This window comes from Aegilops tauschii, chromosome 5 (genome assembly GCF_002575655.3).
Source record: "Aegilops tauschii subsp. strangulata cultivar AL8/78 chromosome 5, Aet v6.0, whole genome shotgun sequence".
NCBI lineage: Eukaryota > Viridiplantae > Streptophyta > Magnoliopsida > Poales > Poaceae > Aegilops > Aegilops tauschii.
The window spans coordinates 434,440,744-434,450,787 of NC_053039.3; the positions used below are offsets into that span (position 1 = coordinate 434,440,744).

General features: G+C 44.8%; 1 long non-coding RNA gene across 3 annotated transcripts; it reads left to right on the forward strand.

Annotated features, from left to right (window-relative positions):
- Positions 1-7,639: 7,639 nt before the first annotated feature.
- On the forward strand, positions 7,640-9,542 carry LOC120965240 (uncharacterized). 3 transcript variants are annotated; one of them, XR_005757798.3, is made up of 5 exons: positions 7,640-7,965; positions 8,148-8,250; positions 8,345-8,790; positions 8,868-9,051; positions 9,130-9,542. It is a non-coding gene; the product is annotated as an uncharacterized lncRNA (long non-coding RNA). The 3 variants fall into 3 exon arrangements; XR_005757797.3 differs by having other exon boundaries at positions 8,148-8,790; XR_012183721.1 differs by lacking the exon at positions 7,640-7,965 and having other exon boundaries at positions 7,972-8,790.
- The last annotated feature ends 502 nt before the right edge of the window (positions 9,543-10,044 follow it).

Genomic DNA, 10,044 nt, shown 5'->3' on the forward strand with positions numbered 1-10,044 from the left:
TCCACACACACACACACACACCAAAACCTCGTCGGGCGTGCGCACACATACACACACCACCTCCCTCGCTTGAAACCCTAGCAAGGTCCCCGCCACCGCCGCAAGACCTCCATTGTCAACATCTGCCGGTTTTCCCGTGCAGCTTACCCACCGATCTCCATACCCAGGTCACCCTGAGTTTCTTAGATGACGCCTGCCAAATGCCCCCTTCCCCCCAGATCCTCATCCCCATCCTCCACTCCGGAGCGTCGCAGCCTAAGTCCAGCTACGCTTCTGGTGGAGCTCGAGGAGCGACTGGCCCAAAAGAGGCGTATCGCGGTCTCTTCGCCCGACGTCGCCGAGGAAGCTAATGACCATTACTGGCGGCAAGCACTCAAGCAGCGGGCTAGAGTCTGCGGGCATGTCTCAGCCGCCGGCTTTGACATCGAGGTCATCGACAGCGACGGCCTGAGGCGGGCTATGTCACAGGTTAAGTGGCCCACCCCAACCCCTCGGGTTCAACCGCCGTCGATCACATCCATGGCCCCGCCGCTGATCTCCTCTAGCTCGCTGTCAACAATTTGCCATCCTACATCGCCATCAAGCCCCTTTTGTATTTATGAAGGACACGTTCTACGATGCTGGCTTGGGATCCACAGCTTCCAAGTCAGACCTAATCGACGGCGACCACGAGGAGGGCACCCTCTCCGACTCTTCCAAGGCGAAAAAGCCCATCTGCTCTTCCAAGGGGAAAGCGCCCGTCGGCGACATCAGGGAGGGGACCCTACATCCGTGCTCTTCCAAGGGGAAGGAGCCCATCTGCGACAACATGGAGCGCATCTAGGGTCCGTGCTCTTCCCACGGGGGCGAGCCCATCTGTGACAAGTGAGGAAACCCATGATTTGTTTTGCCGTGCCTCTTCACAGGGGGAAACCCATGATTTATTTTGTCGAGTCCCTTTTGTAGTGTAGTGAGAGTATGTCCAGTTTTAATTGCTATATCTGGTTGTTTGCAGTATGCCTTGTTTATTTCAGTTGTTCACAATGTGATGCTCTATATGTGCAATTATTTACTGTGCAGTACATTTCATCAATCCAGTTTTAAACATACCGATAGGAATGCATATATTTGCTTGTTGTTAAGCCTGTTATAGCTAGCATATGCCTCTTTTAAAGTTTTTTGATTGTTCGGTTGTTTGTAGTTAGCATATGTCCAGTTTCAAATGCTATCTTTGGTTGTTCGTAGTATGCCTTGTTTATTCCAGTTATTCACAACGTGATGTTCTATATGTGCAAGTATGAACTGTGTAGTTCAATTTCATCAGTACCAGTTTCAACAATACCACTATGAATGACTACATTTGGTTGTTGCATCTTGTAGTTAACACGCCTTTCCATTTTTATTTAACAATTAGACTGGCACAATACCAGTTTGAATGACTATGAGCATGACTGGTTTGCTACCAATATTTGGCAAGCCAAATGTTGGCATTGCCAAATATTGCCAATACCAATACATGCCAACTATTGGCAACTTTGTGTGAGATAGACAAGACAACTCGGTAACCAACCAAGTAGTAGCCAATATTTGGCACAATGCCAAACATTGGCATGCCAATTTTTGGCACCAAACGAATTATGCTCTATGTTTGCTTGTTGTTAAATGTTAGGCCTATTGCAGTTAACACACCTTTCCATTTGTTTTGCTTTATTAGCATGCTTAAACCTGCACACTAAAGCTATCTTTTGGAGATTATTTTGTCTGCCATGGATAATTTTGGTTGATGTTTAGCCTGTTGTGCTTAACATGCTTCTCGATGTACCTACACAGGACAATTTGGGAACGACTGTTGTTTTCCATCGAGGTTAGTTTCATCCCATGGCCTATACCTGCTCCCTGTTCAGGATATCGGTAGCTGGTACCATATATGCCGGGGGCTGATAAGGGACTAATCGGTGAATCGGACTTTTAACTGAATATGTCTGCAACCCATTTATCTCTAGGTTAACTAGGGCCATATGTAATATATCTGAGGCTACATAGCAACATGCACTGTACTTAATGTCTAAATATGCAATCCTATGCTACATAGCAACAAGGAAGAGTGTTACATTAATGTTCTAATGATGTCTAGACATACGTAGAAGAGCAGCAGCAGCAGCAACAACAACAACAACAACAACACGGCCCTGTTCGGATACTCAACTTAGCTAGAGGTTAGATTTAGTTTCTAGCTCATGACTAACCCTGAACTAACTCCATCCAAAGAGTTGTTTGGATGGCAGGGTTAGATTGACAATAAATGCACTAGGAGAACTAGCTCCAATTAGCACCTCTTGGGTTGGATAGTTTTTTTTGGGTGGGTTATAGATGCAACTAGCTCAAACTAGCCCTCATGTTTAGATATACTTTAGGGCTATTTGAGCCCGAACTAGCTCAAACTAACTCTAACCCATGGATACAACAACAGTTAATCAGCCGATAATTCGTAAGAATGCACTGAACTCCTTTCGTCCCATAATATAAGATGTTAATTCATCTAATATGTGAGTATATTGGATGTTATAAGATACTCCCTCCGTTCCTAAATATTTGTCTTTTTAGAGATTTCAAATGGACTACCACATACGGATGTATATATACATATTTTAGAGTGTAGATTCACTCATTTTGCTCCATATGTAGTCACTTATTGAAATCGCTAGAAAGACAAATATTTAGGAACGGAGGGAGTACTATAAAATAGTGTTGTACTATATCATTGTGCAATTGTTGTTTAGCTTCTAATATTAACTTGGTGTTTTTAGGTACATATGTCATTGGTAAAGATCCGCGCTTCGACCCTTTCTACGTATGGGGCAATGAGATATCGATGAAGCAGCATCAAGTGAGGAAGCTGATAAAGATTGTTAGTAAAATGGGTCCAAAGATGGCAATTAAACTATTTGTTTACACTTTATCCAAGACAACAGCGAACTGCAGGATGGTACGTAAGAACTCTGCAGCCTTCTTTTTACTACCCATAATGAGTTGTGTTAGATGATAATGTCTGGATCTTTTTCCTTTGCAGTGGTTGCCAAAGCATTTTACTCAAGATTACCTCTCAAACTACATGATTGGTGGGCATGCAAAGGTTAAAGTATTTCTACCAGAACACGATGATTATCTAGATGTTTTCATGAAGACCGTGAAGGATGGGCGGTCGGCCATCACAAGGGGTTGGACTAGAGTCGTGCGTGCCTTCTGCATGGAGGAGGGCACAATATGGGCATTCCGCTTCACCTTGTTCAGCAACTAGAATGTATTTCACCTATTTCTTTACCGTCTTTAATAGTACAAGTATACAACTATGGTTCATCATTCTTTATTTGGTTCTTATATAATTCTTGAACATATGTACCTATGAATCGAATAATGCATTGGTTGTTTGAACCTGATGGATATGAATAAAGCTGTAGCATACATTCAAATTCAAATCCGGTACAATTTGAAATAGCAGCAATTAAATTACGGTGAAATTATGCTCTCCGGGTTGTTACAGCACACATGGTTGGTAAAACACAAACGTTTGCGATATACACCATAATCCGAGACGGTTCACAGAGAGGAAACGTGTGCAAGCATGCACGTAGTTGCCATTTGCAAAGCGTGTGCGATGTCATACAATATCACAAACGGTGCGGGCAAACTAAACGTTTGTGTTAGTTTCCTTATAGCACACGATTCGCAACCATGAACTATTTCTGATGAAGTATGCATCGTAAACGTTGCACCACAGAATAGCATGTGCGATATTTGTCGTGTACAACGATGTTACGACGGTCCGACGTTTCGTAATCCTATCCGACACTCGTACGACGATTAGCTAATCTTCTTAATAGTGAACCATTTGTGATGGGCAGCGCATCATATACGTTCTATAATAGTGACCCTTTTGTGATGGGTCGCGCATTGTAAACATAGCACCACAGAATACCGACTGCGATGGCAATGCGAGCAGAAACGAGTAGGAGTCCTGTAGGGTCCCTATCCCCGACGGTTTCTGGGTCGTGTGGGAAGGACCCCCCTATCGCCGTCACTCACTAGGCGACGTTCCAAATGTCGTCGCGAAAAGGGGTTAAAAACCATTTGTATAGCACTGATGCGTACTAGTGCACTGTTACCGTTACTATTGTTGTTGCTACTACTATCAAAACTATCATACTACTTTGCTACTGATAACTTTGCCGTAGATAATTAATCTCCAGGTGTGGTTGAATTGACAACTCAGCTGCTAATACTTGCAAATATTCTTTGGCTCCCCTTGTGTCGAATCAATAAATTTGGGTTGAATACTCTACCCTCGAAAACTGTTGCGATCCCCTATACTTGTGGGTTATCAAGGACCCGCAGTCAGTGTCAAAGAGGGGTAGTTAGCGCCCTGATTAGCGGCTAACCCTGTGGGGTCCACCTGTCGGTGGCCCACGAGGCGGTTTGAACGGCCGGCGCACGCCCGCGAGGCAGAACACGGTGGTGCCATGTGGGACCATGCCAGAATCGCCCTACAGACCACGAACGAGTGCGTGTCTGGGCGGGTTCGACTACGCGGGAGGCGCCGCATCGGCTGGTGGTCGCTACAGTTGTCGAGGAGGCCGGAGTTGGCCGGAGCAGCGACGGGCAGCGACGGTGGCGCTCGGGTGTAGGAGAGCACCGGTGCGCAACAGCCGACGAGCGCGGGAGCGGGCGAGCGCGTGAACGGGAGCGACAATGGTTGGGCAAGCGCACGCGTACGGCAGTGCAGGGACGCGGGCTGGGAGCCAGAGGCACGCGGGAACGCGGCCACGGGCGTGGCGACCGCGAGCTCGCCGGGAGCTCGGGCGCGATGGTGCGGCTGCTTACGGAGACTGAAACGAGTGACCATAAGCGGGGGATCGAGAGAGGAGCTCACCTGGAGGGGGTTGGTGGGCCCGGGTGAGGAGTCGGGGAGGCGCCGGAGTAGCAAGACGGCGGCGAGGCAGTGGCGGGGCCGGCTGGAAGAGGACGATGCAGGCGACAGTGTTTAGGGCTCCCCGTCGTGGATCCGGTGGTGCGGACGGAGCAGCGAAGCACGGCGGGGCAGTAGGACTCAACGGGGCGGCGAGGGGAGGTCTGTGGCTGCGTCTACAACAGATCCATTGCGACGGTGTCGTCGAGGCAGGGCAGATTCAACAAGGAAGAGAGCGAGGGGGAAAGAAGAGGGGCGCTAGGGTTTCGGGGCGTTGAGGGGGGAGTTGCTGGCGACTTGAAGGGCGCCGGGGTGCGGCGGATGGCCACCATGCGGCCGAATCCGTGGCGTGGACGGGCGCATGGCATCTAGCGCGACGAGGTGAACAGGGAAGGGGGAGGGGGCGCTAGCGGTCTGGGTCGGCACGGTTGCCGTGGCTGGGCCGTGTGCACAGTGCCATTTTCCTTTTCCTTCTTCTTTTCTCTTTTCTCTTTTTCCGTTTCTTTTATTCTTTACTGTTTGCATTTTATTTTCCCACTAAATGAATTTTGTTAAATGTGAAAACTATCACATAAGTTCTAGGCAATATTTTGGGCTAGTCCAACAAGTTTCAAACATTTTAGAATAGTTTACATATTTATTTAAACTGATTGGGCCCCGATAAGATGATTTTCCCCTAAGACTAGGACGGGTTCCTCACATGTCCGAGGTATACGATTCCTCGTCCAAGATAAATTACTTTAGAAATCGCATGTGGATGAAGAAACTTGCAAGGCCGAAGAACAAAGATTGAGAGCAGCTCGGAGGGATCGAAGAACGTCCTCGGCTTGAAGACCGGTTCAGGGGCTACTGGCGGAGTTCTGGATTAGGGGGTGCTTGGCATGTCGGTTACTAGTCCTTTGGGCTAGGCCGAGGACCCGCCACCCTAAGCCCATCAACTGGTGGGCCTCGTTGTCTTTGTCAAGATCACCAAGAAGGAATGACCCGAAGACTTGGCACATACTCCAATGTTTAGAGATAGACTCTGACACCTTTCCCCTCGGCATAATCTACTTATGTGTAACCCTAGACACCCCTGGTATCAACATAAACCATGGTGCTAGGGCCACATAGGGATAGATTCATTCACATACGATCTCGCAGTAGATCACTGTACTTTGTACCCCATCCACATCAATATAACAAAGTACGAGTAGAGTATTATCTCTTAGAGAAAGCCCGAACTTGGGTGAAAATCTCATCTCCTATTACCATCGTGCCAAGACAATCAGATCTGGACCCCCTACTCGAGATTTGCTGGATTTAGACCCGACACCGACGAGGCCACCAGACGAAGGAGAGGGGCGAACCGAAGCTGTGGTTAGGAGGCAGTTGTGTCCTCGTCTCTTTAAACCCTTTGTGGAAAAAGGAAAGTGAGGTGGATTTGGTTGGTAAAGAAATCAACGGGGAGATGAGGAGGTGGAGCGATCATAGGAGGGAGCAAAATCTCGAGGGAGCGGGCGAGATGAACTAATGACGACGTATAAACGACCATCATGACCGCAAATTGCCCTTTAATAGCAGAGATAAAACTTATCAAATGAGCAAAATGAATCAAGACGGGACTAAATTTGTTTTGTGAATTTTTGGGTGTAAGTTATACGGTATCGGGGTTTACGACCGTTTGGATCTATCAAAGGGGATTGGGCGTTGGGGGGGGGGGGGTTGAAAATTACACAAATGCAATGTGTCGCCTCCTATGAGCACTATTGCATGGTCACCTAAACCCAACTAGCTATGGTTTTAGCAAGTTTCTAGGCTGTTTTCTTCGTCTTTCTTTTTCCATACTTCCTTGCGGTTTATTGTTTATTCTTTCGGTTTTTTATTTTTATATTGATTTAGTTTTTCTTTTCAATTCATTATTTATTCTTTATTATTTCTCCTTCTTCTTTCATTTCTCCTCTTAATTTTTTCCTCAATTCATGAATAAAATTCCTACAGATTTTCATTTTATTAATTCCGAAATAAAATTTTAAATCCCTTGAACATTTTCAAGTTCATTTACAATTCCTTTTAAATGTTTGGAAATTTTTAAAATTCACAAATACCTTTTCAACTCCGTGAACATATTCATAATTCACAAAAATATCAAACACATGAGAAATTTAAATTTGGTGAATATTTTTGGTTTATGAACTTTATTTAAAATTGATGAATATTTTCTAAATTTTGCAAACATTGTTCAACTTCGTGAACATATTTGAAATATGTGAAAAAAAATAAAATTGTTTTTTAAGTTCGTGAACGATTTTTCAAACTCATTACCATCTTTTTAAAATTTTAGCGAACCTTTTTAAAATTAACAATCATTTTTGGACTTTGTGGACATTTTATAAATCCATGAACATTTTTCATCTTCATAAAACAATTAAATGCCTGATTTTTTAAATCCACGATAGTTTTAAAAATCATCATTTTTTAAAATGAATAAATAATAATATTTAAAAATTATAATAATCCTGCCGAAATTGAAAAACGAGGAGAATAGAAAGAAAATAACTGAAAGCGCTGGCTACCTGGCCCTTCGTGAATAGAAAGAAAATAAGTGAAAAAACTTTCTGCATCTGGCGCATTAGGCCCGACAAGGTCGCTGTATATATTGGCGCATCCCCCCTCCTAAACCCTAGAGCTCCACCAAATTCGCCGCCGTCGTCGCCTTCGCCGCCGCATCGCCGGGGAGCAGTGCAGCCATTTCTTCCGTCTACAACCACAGCTTCCGCACTTCCGTCTACAGCCACTGCACCTTCAGTTTCGACCATCTCCAGCATCCGGAGTCCGGATCCGGATTTTGCAGACGACGCTTGCTTTCTCCCCAAGCCGGCGACGACCCTCCGTTCGCTGTTGACCATCTCGGGCTGCTGCGGGCCGGCGACGTCGACTGTGTTCGCGTGCGACGACGACTGCATTCTCCCAAAGGTCGGTGAAGGCTACTTCCCCACGACTGTCCAGATTCGGCCGCCGTCGCCCATCTCCACTGACCTTTGGTAAATGCTGCTCTTTTCCTAGTGCTACTTTGTGTGTGCTACTGTGTATGGACTTGCAGTTTTTTTGTTCCTCATTCTTCATTTATGCTGCTTTTTTATGCACACCGTCATAGAATATGCTGCTTGATTTTCTGTACAAATCATTTTATTGCAACGTCCTAATAGAACGCCATTTGCCCTAGATAATAATGGCTCCTATGTGGCGAAACCCGATCCATCCCAAGTGGTATTTGTTCCGGAGGTTGTTCCGGAATCCAATGCCTAGAATTCCTTATGTTCCCCGTGGTATGTTTTGTATTTGTTTGCAGTAGTTTAAAATTCACATGGTCACAAATGGTTCTGCCGTAGTTTACTTTAAGTTGTTGTTTCTTCCATGCAGTCAGAGTCAGGCATGTGCCCCCTTATAATCCAGAGCTGCTCAATGAAGATATTCGCGATCGGCTCACCCAATCGATTGCCGAGCTTACCTATTCTTTATCCATATCGCTCACCAAACATGCTCCAGCAGTGATTCTTAGGGTTCAAGAAGGTTGTCATTGCCTACTGTTTGAGGGTTCTTTAATAAAAGATTATGTTCCTGGTAGTAGAGTCTGTCAACTAAGGTTTCCCAATAACGATGTTGTCGAGTTTACACAGTCTGTCATGGAATTAATTAAGGGAAACCTTAATTGGCGATGACCGAGTAACATTGGGTGCAGTACCTTGTAAGGCAGTTGAAAATGGCTGTCAGCCAATCGGGTTTGGCGAGGATGTTGTCATCAATCAGAAAGTGTTTCTTTTTGATTTCAGATTGGGTATCTCTTCTCTGACTAAAGGCACTGTCAAGTAAGGTTTTTAAACTAATTCTTTCTGAATTTATTGGATTGCTGAATTTCATACTAAAATATTATTAAATTACCCAGCTATGCAGATGAGCATCATTTCATTTTTGATGCTAAACAACATTTTGCTTATTTCCGTGGAGCTCTTGTGTTTGCTGAGAATGGAAAACTTGTTGGAGTGGTTTATGGTTTAGTTGGCTCCCCAAAAGCCATCCAGATAAGCCAATTAAAGGGAATGCTGTTTAAATTCTTTCCAGAGACAGTGGTAGGGCCTTAGTTTCTTGGGTTATATAAATCCTTGAAAATTGTGGAAGTGCTAACATTTATATTTTTCTCTCTGCAGACTATTGATGACTTCTATCAAAATTTGGAGCAATCATCAGGCAGCGTGTGTGAGATCTAGGTTGGTTTAATCTCACTTAACCGTGTCTGCATGTAGAGACAGGTGTGCCTGAATTTTGATTGTGGAGCCTTGGGAGTTTCTGGGTTCTGGAGCAATGGAGGTGGATCCTGGTCGTGTTTTGCAGCAGTGCTTAACTAGTTGTACAGCCTATGGTTGTTTGTGTGTGCGTTCTACTTATTGTTTGGTGAACAACCCTATTGAAGCTCTTCCTTCTTATGCACCGAGACATTGAGCCTAAGATTGTCCCTTCATATTTTTGTTGTTGCAATCTCGTTTAGTAACTTGTAAGCATGGACATAATGGTTGCCTTTTTTGTGACATCATGGACATAATGGTTGCCTAGTTGTGTTTTACGTACAAATTCTGCTTTCTATTTTTCACTAGCAGTGTGCCCTAAAGAAATAATTGTAGGCACTGTGGATATGATGAACTTGGTTGGACATGATTTCTTAATTGGTTGTTGCTGTACAAAAGTGACGTAATTGATGTGTTTTGCCGTTGGAAAATAGACCAAGGAGAACAGTTTCCGTAGCATTTTGATCCTGCTACCAAAGAAGCAATCAAGGAAGATAAACAGAGAGTTAAACAGACAATATAAATCTTTGCAAACTCTAAGCTACTGTGAATTCCTGGCTTGTGGCTGCATCGTGGCTAGCTGACTCCACTTGCACACTACGATGGTACAGCGTATTCTTTGAGTTGCAGATTTTTTTCAGGACCTGTATATGGAATTGAAGATTTGTCAGTACAGATCTCCAAGGCCAGAGCCAAAACGCCCCTCCCGCTCTGGATCCATTTATTTGCATTACTTTTTGTTCTTAGTGAGGTTGCCATCTCGGTGAACTCATCCGAGAT